The following is an 18,361-nucleotide window of genomic DNA, read 5'->3' on the forward strand; positions in this document are numbered from 1 at the left end:
TTTTTCAAACGAAAAACAGTGAAACAGTGCCATGGGGTCTTGAGACAAGGAAAGGAGCACTGTGAGATACCAACCATTTGTGGTTGTTCTGCTGTTCTGTGTTTCTGGCTTGTTTTTGTTTTAAATTAAGTGAGTAGGAGGTTGTTTTTTTTCCTGACAGTGGCAGAGTAGAATCAGTTTGTTAGCTTGCTGTATATCCTCTCTCCAGGAGAGAACAGACCTGACTCTTTGCTGGAGCTGTGCTTAGAAGATTAATAAGTTGTGGAAGAAAACAAACCACAATGCAGGCACCTGTCATGACTGTCCAGAAAAATCTCTTCTTGCTTTCAGCATGGTATTCTTTACATGCCAAATCAGTGGAGGTTTACTTTTCTTCCAAGTCCAGCACTGTTCCTTCTCATAAACTCTCACCTGTAGGAGGAGGGTCAGAGATGGCAAACCCCATTGCTGTATTCCCAACTGGAATTAAAAGCACCAAAATATTGTAAAGCCCCTGAGCGTCTGTTCCAGCACTCCTGGGAAACAAAATAGTGTAAAAAAACTTGCTTTGCTCTAAAAGTCACAGCACAAAAAAAAATTTTATCAATTTGCAGAACAGCATGAAGGAAGACACTGAAAAAAATTCCTCACCATCTTTGGAATTAATTGAGCCAGCTGCTCTACACATTCTGTCCTCCTTCACTCAGCCTGCACCTTTCTCTCAGTACACTTGGACCAAAACACTGTGCCTGTCTCCTTGTGGGCAGAAGCACAATAGCAATGTTAAGTCAGCTATGTGAGCCTACCTGTGCAAGACATTTCCGTTTTACAGCAATCTAATTGGGACTTGATCTCCTACCTGCAGTTTCTTGTAAGTCTTTCTGTCAGAGACAGCTCCTAAAAACCTCTCAATATCTAAAGCATCTCCCTACAAATAAAGGAAAGAACAAACCAAATCCAAATGACACCAACAAAGGAAGGAAGGAACACATGGAGAAAGAGAGAGAAGTAACTCTTAGATTACAATCTCCATCATCTAAAACAAACCAAGCTAATCAAATGAAAAACAAGCAATAGTTGAAATAACATCTTCAATAAACAAAGATGGCTTACCAATTGACTGTTCAGAATGATCTCTCTAAATTTCCACCTCATTACCCAGCAGAGGTAGCAGAGAAGTTCGACACATACTAATGGTCCTCAGTCCATTTGAACTTTCTGGCATGCAATTACCAAGCATCCTGCCTGAAGCTATTACATTGGCTCTTTGTCACAGACACCTAAAAGCCCACCCACTCTATATGAATTCAGAGATGCTACTGTAGGATAATTATCCATTCAGTGGGAAGTCAATGTTAATCTTCCTAAGGACATGCCAAGGACTATGGTAACCACCAGTCACTTAAGAAACACATAAATAAAACAGAAAACTCGGTCTTTGCAGCTTCTTCTTAAACTGGTTAACAGTCCCAGAGAGTTTTGCCAAAGACAATGAAATATCCATTGGGGGGTGTGTGTATGTCTATCCTAGTCATATTAAGGAGTCTCCACAACATTTAGTGCATGCATCAAAGTCAACATGCTTTATTTTTTCATGCAATGCACTGAAAGTTACTTCATCTAGTTTCTCCACAGTTCAACTCTCTTACTGTGTTTTGATTACATTGCCAATGGCTCCAGAGGTTATCAATAACTAAAATCAGAATTGCTCTTGTTGTGCATCCTATATTTTTTTAAGGAAAATAAGAATTCTTCCATAGAGAGAATGATAGGGATTGATCAGAAAGATTTTTTATTTTAAGAAAAGCATTCTATAGCTAGAGAGATTGCAGGTCAGCAACATCCACACAAAAGTTACATTTCTATATTCACCTGTGAAGCAACTCTGGCTGGCTGAATACAGAAAGGTGCTCCCATGGCATGAAGAGAGTGGGCAAGTGTCTCATTGATATCTAGCTACCACACAGATTCACACAGCACATGAAACAAAATAGGCAGTGAGGGCAAGATACATGCAAACATGTTTTGGAAAACAAAGAGGGAGAATTGCATGAGAAAAGAGCACAGAGGGAAATATGACATCCTAAGGTCCACTACTCCTCCAGTGGACTGTAAGAAACTCTCCAGAGAGTTTCTAGAGCTGCTGATTAGCATTCTGTCCAAGTTATCCAAACTTGACACCTAGTCTTTGAAGTTGGAAATAGAGATCTAAATGCCTGCAGATTAAAGTGTGCAATAAATGCAGCCAATAATCTTTTTTCTTAATATGACAGTTAATATGAAAATACAGAACACAGCTGATGTAGAAATTCAGACTTTGCAACCTTCATAACTGAAGGCACCCTAGGCTTGTGGCATTACAAGGTTTTGCTTAAGAGGCCATGGCCGAACATACATTTTATTCACAATTCTTCTGAAAAGTAAAACCAGAAAATATTACAGGACTTCTTGCAAGTCTTCACCAGCCAGACATGTGCTACATTAAAAGGGGCTCTCATTCCTACCTTGTGCAAGCAACCAAAAACAAAACAAAACAAAGAACCAAACAGACTGATCCAGACCTTCAACCTTCTTCAAATCATTGTGACAAAGATTGGTCCAGGATCATCATCTTTCTTTTTCCTTCTGATAAGAAGTGTTCCTGAACTCGTCTGCTTCCAAAAAGAACAATTCACACTTCTGCACATTCAAACACGAGGGAGCACCCAGATGGAAACTGAATGGACAACCAACATGAATCAAAGAACCAAAGCCCAGACATAGCTCAAATTTAGGCTGCTGAGCAAGGCATATTGTTGCTCTTCTCCTTTTCTGGTTTCTTATAGAGAGCAAAAGGAAAGGTGGTACCACTTTCTCCAGCTCAAAAGATAGAGAAAAGCTTAATCAATTTTAAAAAAAACGTGCTAATGTTTGTTCCTGAGCAATAATTTCCACATTGGTGGAACACCATCCTTGGATCACAAACAATTTTCCTTTAAACATTTTATTTTTTGAGTCCCTCCCCTTCTTTGTCTGTGAAAGTATTTTTAGTGACTACTAATGCACACAATCCAGAGAATCAAGAACAGAGGTTCCAAGTCTGGACTGTTGCTGTACTGGAATATATCTAACCCCTGTGACACAGCAAGTGCATGACATTTCTCCCTTACCAACTCCAGTCCCAAGATCTGTATCTTCTTGACTGCTTTGATACTGAAACTCCCTGCAACTTAAGCCATTCTCCTCAAACAGACAAGTTTAGGAACTAAAGTTTACAAAATGAAAAATGAGAGCCCTGAAAAAGAGAAAATAGTTCCATTCTATCCTGACACTTTTGCTGCTGTTTGGAATCACTTTAATCTATGAAAGCAGAATTTAATTAGTTGTATCACTTGTCTTAGCTGATGGCTACTCAAAACTGCCACACTCAAACCAACTTTTAAGAATTATATGTACATATCAATGTACAAATTGGTATTTTTTTTCTATTTCTTGAAGTGACTTAGGTAAAGAGCTGCTTTCCTCACATACAGTGGGATTAAGTCTCCCTAACATACCAACTTAAATTCTAGTTCTGAATGGAGGGTGGGGGGGATGTAGAGAATTGAAATAAATGGCTCCTTTTACTCAACTTAATGATACCATTATACTGGAAGAAAACTCATCAATCAAACATTAAGAAAAACTTACATCAAACATTAAGAAAAACCTGGAATAATATTTGCCACTGAAACCTTTGAGGCTTCACTCAATTTATAAATCATGGAGAGATGAGGTTCATTCACTGAGGAGATGATCATGGTACTGCTTATGTCTCTCCCCAAACTTCTCCATTAGAGACCATCTTACACAGCAGCTTTGAGATTAAGTTACATTCTGAGAAACATCTCCTAGCATGAGAAACTTCTATTCCTTGAACTTTACTTTCACAATCAAGTGTGTATTCAAGCCATACATGGGACCAACTTATGTCTTTTATATTTCAAGCATTTTCTGGGTATTGTTTGGAACTCCTAAAATGAGCCAATGAGAACACTATTGGGAAGCTTCTTTCTTCACGCTAGTATAGCAAGAGACAGAGCAATTCAGGGAACTGGAAAGTGGTGAGAGAACAAGCCTGGCAGGTCTAATTTACCCCTACAGGAATGCTGTGTGATAGCAGCTGGATCTGTAGTGATTATATTTAGTTTGCTTGCACTGCAGTTAGAAGTGTGGCTGTAGCTCTCAGTCATATGTGAACCAGCTTTCAAGTGAAAAACTCAAATACCAATTGTCGTTCCGATTGGGAACGGCTGGAAGGAACGACACAGACTCTCGAGGAGTCAGAACAAGAGGATCCTTCAGTTTATTACTTGCAGGCCTGCTTTATAGACAGATACGTGGAAAGTACAGAAAGGAAACTCTTATTGGTTAGTAAACTGCTACATTACCATCATTGGTCAGTGGGGTACACCACCCCCCTGACTTTCTCCTGCAAGGAAAACAAGGAACACAAAACAACACCTGCAAGGCTGTTTTGTGTTCCTGAGGATTGTTTTAATTCTTTCTCATATTTTTCCCAGACTACTTTCTCAGGCCCAGCCTGAGAAGCTGTGCGGCCTGTAATATGTACAGGCACTGTCAGAATTTAGCATCCACAACCAATTATGCTGTGACCAAGACAGACCAGCTGAAGAAAACCATGCTAAAGAAGCAGGGCACTGAGACCTCATAAAGCTTGTGCTGTTCTTGGTATCTGAGCTAACCACATAAAAAATTGGATGTGCCTCCAAAAGCTGTGGTACCAAAAATCCAAAGAGCATTTCTAGAAACACAGAGCCTTTCCCAGCCATTAAAAGAAAATATATTACATCTAACTTACCAAATCAAACAAGTTCATCTAGTGGGTCTTAAAATATATATATATAATTAGAATCACCTGAGCATTAACTGATTTTAATCCTGTCTCATTTCTGCAAATGGAGGCAGAGAGGGATTTGTCAGGAGTAGCTCCTCACAGCAGGCTCTCCTCCTGCTGCCTTCCAGGCTGACAGCTCCTGGCTCCTTAACCCACAATTGTACCTGTTATTGTGTAAAAGTTTTCTCTATTTCTGGTGATTGCATGGGTGGATGACAACCTTTTCCTTCTGAGTCATTTATTTCTCCTTGGGCCTTTAAACTGCTCCTTTACAGTATAATCAGTCTCAGCAAATGACTAGTAATTACAATGTTAAAACACACTTTTTTCAATGAAATAGCTTTTGAGTATAGGCTGTCTAAAAACTAACTTTGCATAAATCCCAAGCTTACTCCATTTCCTTCTGTACTCTGAGTGGAAAAGAGGGAAAAACTTACTTTTATATTTTCTTTCACTATATCTTTATCCTAATTAGAGGAGCTTTCCCCCTTTCTACCCCTCACTCTGGGCTCTGGTCTGGAAGGCCAAGGTGATGTCAAGTTCCCTCAGACTGTAAATAAGAAATTACATCTTTCCTAGAAGAAAATCAGTGAAAATATTCTTCAGAAAAAATGATTGACATTGGGTTCCTAACCATAAGTTCTTCTGCATGTAGAGCATTTACAAGAGTACATAGTGACAGGACGAGGGGAAATGGCTTCACACTGAGAGCAGGTTTAGATAAGATATTAGGAAATAATTCTTTACCGTGAGGATGTGAGACTCTGGAACAAATTGCACACAGAAGTTATGGATGCCCCCCATCCCAGGCAGTGGTCAAGGCCAGGTTGGATGGGGTTCTGAGTGGAAGGTGGGCTGGAACCAGATGTTCTTTTTGAGGTTCTTTCCAACCCAAACCATTCTGAAACTCCATGTCTTAATTCAGAATCTACTGATCTGCAGGCATGAAATTAAAAGATGCTATTGCTGTCGTATCACTCCAAAAAAACCCACTGCACTGTACCTCAGTATTCAGGTCCAGACTCTTACTGAAAAATAAATATACTTATACACATAGAGAGTGGGATCTTGGGATTTCCTGAAGCTTCTCTCAGATAGTGTGACTCACAAAGCACCTCAGTGCAGAAATCACAACAGATAGAGGCTCCACAGAATTATTAAAAGTATTTGTACTGCATTATTGCTAGAAATCTCAATACTGATTCGACTCATTTCTTACAATACCGGCAGACTAGTTTTGATTGTGAATGTCAATAATCAAAAGTAGATAGGTAATATAGACAAATTGTAGAAGACAGCACAAGAGGTGGCAGAGCCAAAAACCAATAAATTTACAGGGAATCTTCTAATATTATATTCTACAGACTAAGTTCTTTCTTTTGTGCTATCTACTTTCATTTTTTATCAAAGGTTTCCCTCACTTACTAGGAATCAGCAGAGAACTTGGTTCCAAACATTTTAGAGAAATGAAATTATTTAAAGGACACAGGCCTATTGATATGGCAATAATAATTTCATCTCACAGTGCACATCCACAGGAAGCCCTTCAAACACTCTTTTCAACACATACACACCCTACTACTTTATGCTTACCATGTTTGGGGGTTTTGTTTTTAACACTGAGGTCATCACATTAAAGGGACTGGGCACTATTGCAGTTTAATATACCAATACTTGATCACCTTCACAGAGTTAAGAGGAGAAAATTTCCAACAGTTTTCAAATCCAGCAGGTGCAAACGGCACAAATCTGATCTGAGCTGATGTGGCTCATCAGTTACAGATATGAAACACAGAGGTTTCTGAAGGAAATGCAGAGCACTCTGGCCCTCTGAAAGTGACCCCCTAGAGAGAGAAAACATTAGGTGATCTTTCATTCTCTGGCAATACATTTTCTCTTTTACACTGTAATTTGAGAACTGTCAAGGAATCCACCACTGAATGATCTCATGGACAACAGGTTAACAGCAAAGACTGATGGGCAGGTGTTAAACAGCCTCAATAAAGTGCTCTGCTACAGGCAGAAGCACACAAGTCAACAGACTCAGTCCAAAACTTTGGATTCTATATTGAGAATAAACAAATATCTCCCAGCTCTTCAGAATCTGCTTTTATCCACAGTAATTATTGGTTTCCACAGACCAAACAAACTTACTACAAAAAAAATCAGGTACTACCCAAGCTTTTCCTAATAAATATTTATAGTTTCTGAAAAACATAGAAGTATGAGAAAAAGTTTAACAAACACATCAAATCATATAATTTATAAATACATTTGCATCTATATACAGATTCACATAAATAAGCAAAAAACTCCTCAAACACACTTTTAGAAGATATCTATGAGACTACCTAATTTCAACAGAATTTAAAATAACTGAAAAACTGAAAATCAAAGGAATTTGTTCTATAAAGGTATGGAAAACTGGGAATATTTCTGAATAAAAGCAAATTTTGAGTGTTTTTTTAAAAACTGAAAAACAAAAGGCATAAAATAAATAATCCTTTGTACTCAATGCTTTCTGTTAACATTCAGTCAATACTAACTAGTGATTCAAACAATTTAAACTGGAATGTCAAAACTGGAAAGAACACCTTGAGCTCATATAAAGAAAACACACTTTATTCTGGTTTTTTTTCTTGGGTATTTTTTTAAGTAGAAAATATTCCAAACGGGGCAGAAATACATTGAGAAGCCTGTAGGTAGCGTGCTACAGTTTAATGCCATCTTTCATATATACCTGTATATATATATTTTATATTATACTCCTGTAAACAATCTGAAGAGTAATTTTCTCATTAAAAATAGAGTAAAAAAAATGAGTTCCTGATCATGAAAAGTCTAGCTGAAACAAATCCTCAAACAGTGTTGGTTTTCTAATCTCTTTTGGAGATTATTACCCATTTTATCAGTAAAGATAATAAGGGCTTGTTATACAGAAAGGGTTTTTCAATAAATACAAGGGTTAAAAGGAAACAAGGAAGGAAAATGATGTCAAAATGCTGGTTAAGTGTGCACAAGGTGACTGTAAAGATCAGTGTGCTGACTGGAGCTGTGCAATGCTGAAACACAAAGTGCCTGCCTGTCAACAAACAGAAAACTACAAAGAAATAGTTACAGAGATAAAAGTAAACATTTTCCATTTATGTTTCAATTTAACATTTCAGAAATACAGAAAAGCTCTAGAGATAAAGTGAGATGCTTGCCTTCAAAACACCACTAATCATCACTGCTGTTCTGGGAAGGTCAACAACCAAAAAAAAAAAAAATAAAAGTATCTACATATTAAATTTATTTGCCATTTTTTCCCAAGTGTTTTCAGAAAGACAGCATGTATGAGAAATAATGTTTATCTCTATAGATGAAATCTGCATCTATTGAAACTCTTTATTGCATACATCAATTCAAAATGTCCCAAAACAAATCAAAAATTAAGTAAAATAGAAGCATTTTTATATTTTGAACTCATGATGAAGGTATTAAAGTATTTGTTTCATGGACCAAATAGGCCCAACTGCCCCAAGTGCTTATCAGCAGCAGGTCGATATTGTCACCATAAAGCCAGCACTTCTGGAGTTTCATCTCCTTGCTAATAATAAATGCAGTGTCCCTGCATTTCTCATGGACAGGAATTACTATGAAAGACTATTTCTCACTTTTGTGGAAAAAAACATGAACACTTTTCAAGACATTTTCCAGCATATAAATGACCCAGATCTCAATCATTCTGCAATACATTGTAGCTGTTTTCTCACCAGCCCTAACTTGCAAGAAATATTACTGGATGTAGAGACGTGTCCTGTACAAATCCCCAGCCCAGCCACGGTTTCCACTGTGAAACTGGAGAGAGAACATACCCGTTTGTGCTGGCCATTTGCATTGAACCCACGTAACTCATAACAATCTGTCACAGAGGAGAGAACAGCTATGGGAAAGGGACCATTTTTTAACCAACATATAAAGTCATTTTTCCATACCTGGTCCCTGACATTTGGGTCTCCCAGCACTCGTTCTGGAGCCTTCCAACACTGCCCAAAGCCAAACCTGTCCCAGTGCCAAACCCTTTCCCCAGCACTGCAGTGGGAAGCAGAGTGCTGTCAGCAGTGGCATCCCACTTTTCATTCCCAAGGCACTAAAGCATCCCCCACTGTCCAGGGATAAAGCTGTTCAGAAGATCCTAATAAACAAACCATCCTCCATAGCACTATGAAACAATTCCAGCCCCTATACACTCTTTAAAATAAAAATCCTACTCTCCTGCTGTCCCTTCTTCCCCCCTTTCACTGATAGACATCTTCAGTAATAAAAAAATATCTTTAATCATGAGAAGAAGATAGGAAGATGAATTAAACACTTGCTATCTATACATACCCCACTCTCAAAAGACAACAACCACTTTCATGCAGGAATCCTCTAGGTGTAAACATATTAAACTTTCAATCATCACTATAAAAGGACATCAGAGAAAAAGAGCATTACCTAAGGCAGAATTACCTTCCAGTCATAATGTTTCCCATATAGGCATCTGGGTACAATGAAACGGAGACCAATACAATGGGAGCTCAAAATTAATATGGCATGATAGGACAGATTATGCAATCATTACCATTTTAATACACACTGGAAAGCAGAAACAAGCTCTCAATTATCAAAATGTCTCAGGGAGTGTGAGCTAGCATAGAAAGCCTCACTGCTGTATTACACTTACATCTCCTCAGGCCTGTACACCTTTGTCACTTGCCCTAATAGCAATATCAAACACTACATATGACAGAAATAAAATTGTGGAGGGCTTTATTATCAATCATTTTAAGCATCATTTTAAGCTTACAACAATAAACAAGAGTGTTCAGCAGGAAGACCAGCACAGCAAAGCAAATGTCTCTCCATGGTCTCCCAGGCACTCATTCTTCTAACATATGGACATTCAGGTTGAAGTCCTTCAAAATGTGATTAAATTCACAATAAAATATTCTACACTCTCATAATTCCAAACATCTTACCATAACATCTAATTTTTATGTTTTAATTTAACTTAGGAGAAATGTTAATCCTTAAAAAGAAATGGAATTTGTCCTTGAGACAAGTCCTTCAGGTAATTTTACTTCAGTATCACATAAGTTAGAACATATTTTACCTTGGCTATCATCAGGATTTACAGCCAACCATCTCCAATATTTATCAGCTTGTCTGACTTTAATTATAATATGCATGGAGCTAATGGAGCTAACTTCCAGCACCACATCTATCAGACTCAGTTCTCAGAAGCTCTCAGCAAAGCCTAAGCATGAATGCTCACTCAGGTAACGTGCATTTCCTTGCACTTCCCAGTTGGTATCATCCATTAATAAGGGAGTGTTGGCTGAACAAGGAGATGGCAGGGACAAGACACTCCATACATCCAGCGTATGGTGAAGGCAGCATTACCTCAGGAAGCCCCTGACAACAGACTGCCTGGCACACACTGTGTGGTGTGATGGAGATCTTACACTTTCCATCTGATATACCAGAGAAAGAGAAAGAAAAGCAGGAAGAGAAGAAAACACTAAGAGGTAGCCAGCTCACAGCAGTCAAACACAAACTCCTCTGGGTTTGCCACATACTTGGTGTTCACAAATCAACATCACATTACCTACGTAACCTGACCTTGCCAAAATCACTCACTCTTCAGGACAGACCAAACACAACAAATTAAATCTGAAAAGCAAAACGGTAAACAAAGCTAACACGGTTACTTGGAAACAAAGTTGTAACTTCAAAACCTTTATAGCTCTAACAGCTACAGGCAGGACTCATTACCAGTGGGTTCCATGTTGGTTTTTTAACACGAGCTTGCAAAGATGATACACGCACCTCACATTTGTGCTGTGTGCACACAAATGAAGTAACACAAGGAATTGTGCAGTTACAATGAAGCTATGTTCCTACAAAGACAGTGCTATCCATAAGCTCCTACCCTCCAACTTCATAAAACTGACTTGCTTGGGAGCCTGAAAAGCTAGATGTTGATTTGCAAAAAACCCAAACAACAAAAAACAAACAAAACCCACAAACAAACCAAAACAAAAAGAAATCCCAATAAATTTGCATTTTTTTCTCAGAAAAACCACCATATTTCATATGTCTAAATGGTACCATACCAAACTCCTGTTTTCACTTTTTTTTTTGTATTTCTGCTACCTCTGTATTTAAAGCTCAGCTTCTAATTACAGGTTCCAGACAAGTGACATTCATCAGGACAAGCACAAACTGTCTTTGCTCTTCATTGACACACAGACATACACATCTGTACATATATATGCACACATATGTAGAGAAATAAGTGACAACACTTCGTGTCATCAGGAGGACATGAATACAAACACAAAAAATCCCCCCTTGAAATAGTCTCAGCACATATATTCATGTGTGTTTCTCCAATCCTTTACATGGCCAGTCAGTCTCAGCAGCAGGGGCAGCTGTAAGGACAGACATGCCAAATTAACAGCGCTCTCCCAAAAAGCTGGCTCCCAAAAAGCTGCCATGCCCCCTTATAGGCAGCTGTTGTGGCCCCTAAGACCACAGGGAAGACTGCAGGGGAAGGAAGACAACCAGCTCCTGATTAGCCCCCAATTAATGTTCCCTAAACGACTCCAGAGCTGTTTCCCAATGTGAGGGAAAGCTCACAAGTGAAGGACAGAACCATAACCCAGTCCTCATGACCTGCATTCCAGTGAAGCCTCAGAAGCAGCACGTGGTTAAAAAGGGAGAAAGGCAAATCATTTCCAAGGCTCTGACTTGCAGCCTCAGCAAGTAAAGTGAGATATAAGCCTCAGTGCATAGTGTGGCAGTAGTTATGGCCTTTTACCAATTACCTCTAATAGGGATGGCCCTATTGCTGTGTGAAGCAAGGAGAGAGACAAAGCCTGTACCTTAAATAGAAACACTGGCTGCAAAGTGCACAGCTGTCAGATGAACCACAAATGAACACAGAAGCCACTTCAGACTTAATAAATACTGATCTAACTTCCTCACCCTCAATGCAAGGAGAACAAAACTGCCTGCAAGTACAGTGAGGCCCCTCCTGTAGCTTGTAGTCCAGAAAAAAATCCCCATTGATTCAATAATCTCTCGCCTAATTAAACCCTTTGGGTCAAGATGTCAAAGAGAGGAGGAAGTGCTTTCTCCCACAGGAATGCTAACAAATACAACTCCTATTATAAATCAATAATCAGAGTTTATTTTCAATACTGATAACAAAGTGGGGCACACCACCTTTTCTTTGAAAGGATTCACACACAAAAGATGTTAAAACTAGATTTTAGGTTGGCTTCTCTTACTGACATTTTTGTAAGAAACATTAGGGGTGGGACTAAACCTCGCCACAACCATTAACCTCATTTGTGATAAATGTTTGCTACTTTTAAAAAAGCAAACATATCTAAACCACACAGAACCTGTGACCTGAACATTTTGAACAGAAGAGCTGAGGAAAAGCCACAAGGATGCAAACACTGTTTTCTGCTGCAAACAATGTGGTAACCAGAAGGTTATGGACCACAAGTGTAAACCTGACTGATGAAGGCCAAGTGCAAATTACTCTGATTGCTAAGAACAAGATGCAATAAAGTCTAATCAACACATGGGATCAGGCTTATGATGATGAGGACATGTACATGCAATTGTGCTTGGAAGGAGTATTTATAAATCCTTCTCCATGAGGGCCTGCAGCCACTGGACAGGTTAAACCGATATATAGAAGATTCCCTTACATTTCAGTAAAATGTCTTGTCACATTTTTTAAAAAGGTCTTGGTAAAAATGTATTCAAAAGGCAAAACAATCTGTAAACCCAGCTCTGAGATTGCTTTAAAAGCTGTGTAAATTGGTCATCTCCCTGACACTGAAAGTCCAATTACTTCTCCTTGGCAATTAAAGTTCAAAGCATAGAGATGAAGCATCTTGCCAGCTTCTGTGGTCTAGAAGTTGAATGACTATTTGGGCTTAATTTTATTTTAAACATATGATATTTCATATCAGTAAGTCAAGTTCTGTAAGAGACACCCCACCAGGAGACAGGCTGTGGGCAGAGTCTGGTGTCTGACAACATGGCAACATCCTACACAAGATTTTCTAATGAAAAACTCGTTTGTGGATGCATTAACATGTTTCAAATAAATAAACTAGGAATTAACATCACACATTACCACTTCTATACAATTACCACAGTAATTAACAGCAATAAGCATTAAATATTTAAAATACTAACTTCAGATCATTGTCAGTCTTTCGTATTTCCTTTAAATAAATAAATAAATATATTTTCCCCTAACACCACATCTCTTTAGCACATAAAGAATTAGCTAAATAGAAAGCAGCCATCCTCCCACCCAAGACATATGGGAAAACAAAGCTATTTGCATATATCCCCACAGGTCTCCTTTCGCTTGCCAATTTCCAGTCTTTAAACCATTATTAAGGGAAAAAAAACATTTAGCTGCTTACTTTGTTTAGTGTGTTCTGCTAAAGAAAATACCCAAATCAATATTTTTAATCAATTTTTTTTTTAAGTTAGATTGGTAACAGAAATAAGAATACTCAGGAGCACATTGATCTGAACATCTCCAGAATCACTTTCACTCACGTGCAAAAACCATAGGTATTCTTACCTCCTCATTTGCTAATCAATCCATGACAAAAACATGTCTCTACAGATTTCTCCTGAAGTAATAACTGAAAAGCAGCAGTGACCACAACTAGGAGGAAATTCAACTAGGCTTTTTGTTTTCTAAACAATCATTCAGAATCCCCAAATGACTGTCTAACTTTCATCATTATTAAAAACCAAACATCTAAATAGCTATTGTTTTGCTAGACTCCAAGAGTAATCCTTCTTCATATATTAATATTAAAGCCTGTTATGAAAATGCAATTCTCTCCTGCAAAGGGTCAGAGCTCCTCAAATACTACCCCCTACCTGAGGTGAATATTAGTTTTGTAAGGAATTCCTTTCTCTCAGGTGGCACTGCCAGCCCTTCTGTGGCAAAAGGTCTCGAATTTGTTTGCGTTTATTATAAAGTGATTAATAAATTTCATGAGGTCCCAAGCAAAGGGAAAGTCCACCTTCAGAAGAATTTAAAAATGTGAACAAGAGAAAGTTAGATCTTGCATTAACCATTACTAAATTCAAATATTTTTAGCACAATAACCACACTAAACCAGCACAATAACTACTGTAGACTTAAGTTTTTGGAACTCTTTTAGAGATGGTTTACTCCATTCCAATCCATGATGCAATATAAGAATAACAATTAATCCTCCTGACATCAGCTGAGGAAGATGAAACACAGAAGGTTAATTAGCACAAAAGGGATTAAACGCTGGAACATTAGGAACAAACCCTTTCCTTAGTATACTGCAGCACTCACTAGTCCTGTGACTTTGTGTCTGATATTTGGATTACCTCATTTTAACAATGTCTGATTAAGGCTTTTAGAACCCTTGGATATTCTATAGGATCCTTTTCTTCTGGAAAGCCCTGGTGTCAAACCTAAGCGAGCACCTGCTGCTGCTGGGCTGATTCTTTGCTGTCTGAGAGTCTGCAAATCAAGTTCACAGCAAGAGTTTGGAGCTCCCCCTTGCCTTGATCACCTCTATTTCCTAAACATATAGAATTTAGAAAAACATCTGGATTTCAAGGAGACTTTTCACTCATTTTTCAAGTTAGTGGCATGTCAGCTCTTACATAATTTGAGAAAAAGTAATTTTTCATCTCTATTATTTAAACCAGCTCAGTCAAGATTCTTTAACTTAAACAAGAAAATATATCTTAGTCTTAAAAACAAAGTTCCTTCTCTCCTTCCCCCAAAAGTGAAGCTTTTATTTCATTTTCACACTGGTGATTTTTTTTTTTTTTTTAGATAAAGTACAGTGGAGTTGCTTAGTTAGGGAAATCAAGCCTTTCTACCATGCTAAGCCCACAAAGGGAAACACAAATCTCACTGCTAACTTTGTAGTTTTCTGTCTTGCCACTTAATTCTACTAAGTGGTTGTTGTTTTTTTTTCAAGCACATTATAAACCATCAAACACCTTTCTGATGCATCAGTCTGAAGAGACCCTAAATGTCTTACTGTTCTCTGGCATAACCAAAAAACATCCAAGATCTCTCTTACTCCTAATTTGTTAATGGTTTAAACCAGATCCAAAGGCAGCCAGCTAAATAATAGGAATCCGAACAGGAAGAGGATGGTCTGAGATTCCCCCTAAAAGCAGTTCCAACCTCTAGTGTCATCACTGCCATTACACCAATGTCACAGCTCCCTGAAGCCAGTATGTGCTTACTGGGAGTTGCTGAACTTTCCAAATTCACTTGTCTAAGGGCTTGCAGGCTCTTCTTCTACCATCATTTGGAATTTTCTTTCCTTCCAATTATTTAGTTAGGATTTGAGAAAAAGAAAACTTAAATACACCTGTCATGAGTACTCAGTCAAACTCACTAATTGGCCAATAATCCAGCATTTTAAATGTTCTTCTTTCCTCACCTCCCACCCTTCCCATTGCAAGGCTGCCCTTGTTATTCCTATTTTAGTACCGTAATATATTGTTAGACTTAATTACAGCTTGTCCAGACTTATGTGGCTGCACAAGATGGGAGAGAATAAAAGATATACAGCACCACAAAGACTCCCACAGATACTTCTTTATACAGCAAAACCACAGTATGTCCAAAATGCTCCTTGCTAAATAGGGAGGGTGCACTTTGGGTGGTCCAAACTACTTTTAAATAATTTGATGCACTCATATATGCTTCCATACATAAGGTAATCATTACAAAGCATCCTTAATGCAGAGCAACAGGAAAAATCTTCACTGAAAATAAACGCACACTGCTGTTCCTTCAGCCAAGACTTCTATTGCACCACGAGGGCCAGGTAGGGTGTCCAGTTAGGTGTTGGTGCTCAGGCTGTGCTGACTTGTGAGTACAATGCCAGAATTTTACCTTTAATTATTCTTCCATGGCAGAAGGAATTATTATCCCTATGACAAATATAAATGACAGTTCCTTCCTCTAAAGATTCTGTCATTTGTAGGAGAAAGGTGATTAGAGAAATGTTGATTCTAGTTAATGGATTATTCCTTTCTTAACAAAGTTCCCTTGATGTTATTACATGGCTTTTGGAAGATGAGGTAGGTCTTAATTCCTGTTAATGGCAATGTCAAATATTAATACAAGTGGGCCAAAGCAGAATGACTTTGAGAATTACTGAGGAACTGCATTAGGACAAGTGAGATCATTGGGTTATGGCCCATTACAAAAGGAAGGCATTTCATACTTCAGGCACTGGATATTTCTTGGTCTTTTGGTATAAACATATCAACCATTCTTCTATTGCACAGTTTCTTTATTTTCCTGACTCCCCATGTATGTAAGAAGATACTTTACTGTTAATATAAGCAAGTGGTGGCCAGAGCAGAACAGAGGAAATCACTCTGACTTTGGAAATTACATTCAAGCCAGCCGTAACACACACCAGCATGGAATCACTATCCTGAATTTCCATCCTCATCAGCTAAGCAACAGCTGAAGATTTAGCCCCCAAAGGTTTGATTCTTGATGGATGAGGTAGGGTGCTGGGAAGATGCCAGGGAAGGCAATGGAACAGTGATCTTGAGTGACATCATGCAGTGCTTACAGGACTACATAGCTGGTGAGGAGTCTGGAGCACAAGTGCTATGAGGAGCACCTGAGCCCACTGTGAGTGTCTAGCCTGGAGAAAAGGAGGCTCAGGGGACACCTCTTCTCTCCCTAAGAATACCTGAAAGGAGGTTGTAGCCAGGTGGACCTGGTGGTCCATCTCTTCTACCAGGTAACAAGTGATAGGACATGGGGAAATGGCCTCAAGTTGCATGAGGGGAAGTTTAGATTGGATATCAGAAAAAATTTCTTCACTGAAAGGGTCATTAAGCCCTGGAATAGGCTGCCCAGGGAAGCAGTGGAGTTGGAGGAGTCACTATCCCTGGAGGCATTTGAAAGACCTATAGACACAGCACTTAGGGACATGGTTAATATTTGGACTTTATGACCTTAAAGGTCTTTTCCAATGGAAATGATTCAATGAAGTGGGGACTGTCAATAGTTCCTGACCCACAAGACATTCCAAATTGATGAACTCAACTGCTGTCTCCAAATAGTGTGACAGTAGCTGTTGCCATTTAGTGCTTCCCCCCCTCACAGGGAATAATCAATGAAATTATTGGAAGGGGTGTCCCAGCTCAATTTTTGTCTCTTTTCTGAAGCCCTGTATAATTCTCCCATATGGCTTTGTAAGAAGCAGTCTATTTTAGTCTTGGTTACTAAACCAAGATACACTAAAACAAAATATCCAGTACTAAAAATGGATCTCTGTAAGACTCAGCTTTCCCCAGTAGTGAAACTAATCCTATTTACTCAATTTGTACACAAAAAAGAATGCATTGTTTCCACTTAAACAAATGCTATAATAAGATGATGAATATTAAATCACTCTCCAATAGAACTCAAACATTCAGATTACATTGGTAATCCAAATGAAAAATCCAGACTTTGAAGCTTTTATTTCCTCTGCTTTTTATTTAATTTTTACAGTCTAAGGATGCATTATCTTCTAAAATGATTGAAATAACTCTAAAAATAACTCCCAGAACACCAGATCCAAACATTAAATACATGAGAAAGTAAATGCAGAAGGAATAAAAGGCCCATACAGCACAATTCAATGAAGAGCAAAACTCTGTCCCCTTTGCACGTCTCTGGCTGGGAGGTGAAATTTGTACAGCCATGGACAGATAGCTAGACATTAAAAACTATTTGGACAGGGTGCTGAAGAAAGCCAGCAAACCCACAAAGAAGTTTAGCCATAAGAAAAAAAAATAAAACACTGGATCTAAATACAAGAAATGTGAGGAGAAGGAGTGGGATTTCTGTCTCAATAAGGAAAACAGAAAGAAGTTGTGGGAAGCCACGTCAACTCTTACCTGGGTAGAACAAACCAGAAACAGTCTCTAAATAGGAAAGCACCCAAAGAAGTCCTGCCCATAGTGGCATCAGAAAGATTACTGGGGGGACTGAGCAAAGGCACAGAAGGAGAAGAGGAAATATGTCTTCCTTGATTCTGTATATGGACTCCTGTACACATTTACACACCAGTGTGAACACATACATGTGTATAAATACATACACTTCTTTACTATTTTTCTTGAAATTCATACCAAAATATCTATCTATATATATTTCTGTATCTAAATCTATCCACATATATGTGTGTGTGTGCTTGCATATATATGTATACACACAGATGAATCCTCTCCTCTACTGCTTTCATGAAAGCCAGGACTGGGAACCCAGTAGGGATTGGGAACTTATTCAAAGCTCATTGCAAATAATTGAGATATCTGAATATATTTTCTCAGAATGATGTCACTGCCTGAAGCCCTGCATACATCCTCCAGTACAAACTTCTACATTTCTGTTCAATTTCCAGCTATGTT

At 38.4% G+C, this 18,361-nt stretch overlaps 1 protein-coding gene across 2 annotated transcripts in view; it reads right to left on the reverse strand.

Annotated features, from left to right (window-relative positions):
- GRID1 (glutamate ionotropic receptor delta type subunit 1) overlaps window positions 1–18,361 on the reverse strand; it is a 497,344-nt gene that overhangs the window by 271,784 nt on the left and 207,199 nt on the right. The window lies entirely within an intron of this gene.

Source organism: Parus major, chromosome 6 (genome assembly GCF_001522545.3).
Source record: "Parus major isolate Abel chromosome 6, Parus_major1.1, whole genome shotgun sequence".
NCBI classification, from domain to species: domain Eukaryota; kingdom Metazoa; phylum Chordata; class Aves; order Passeriformes; family Paridae; genus Parus; species Parus major.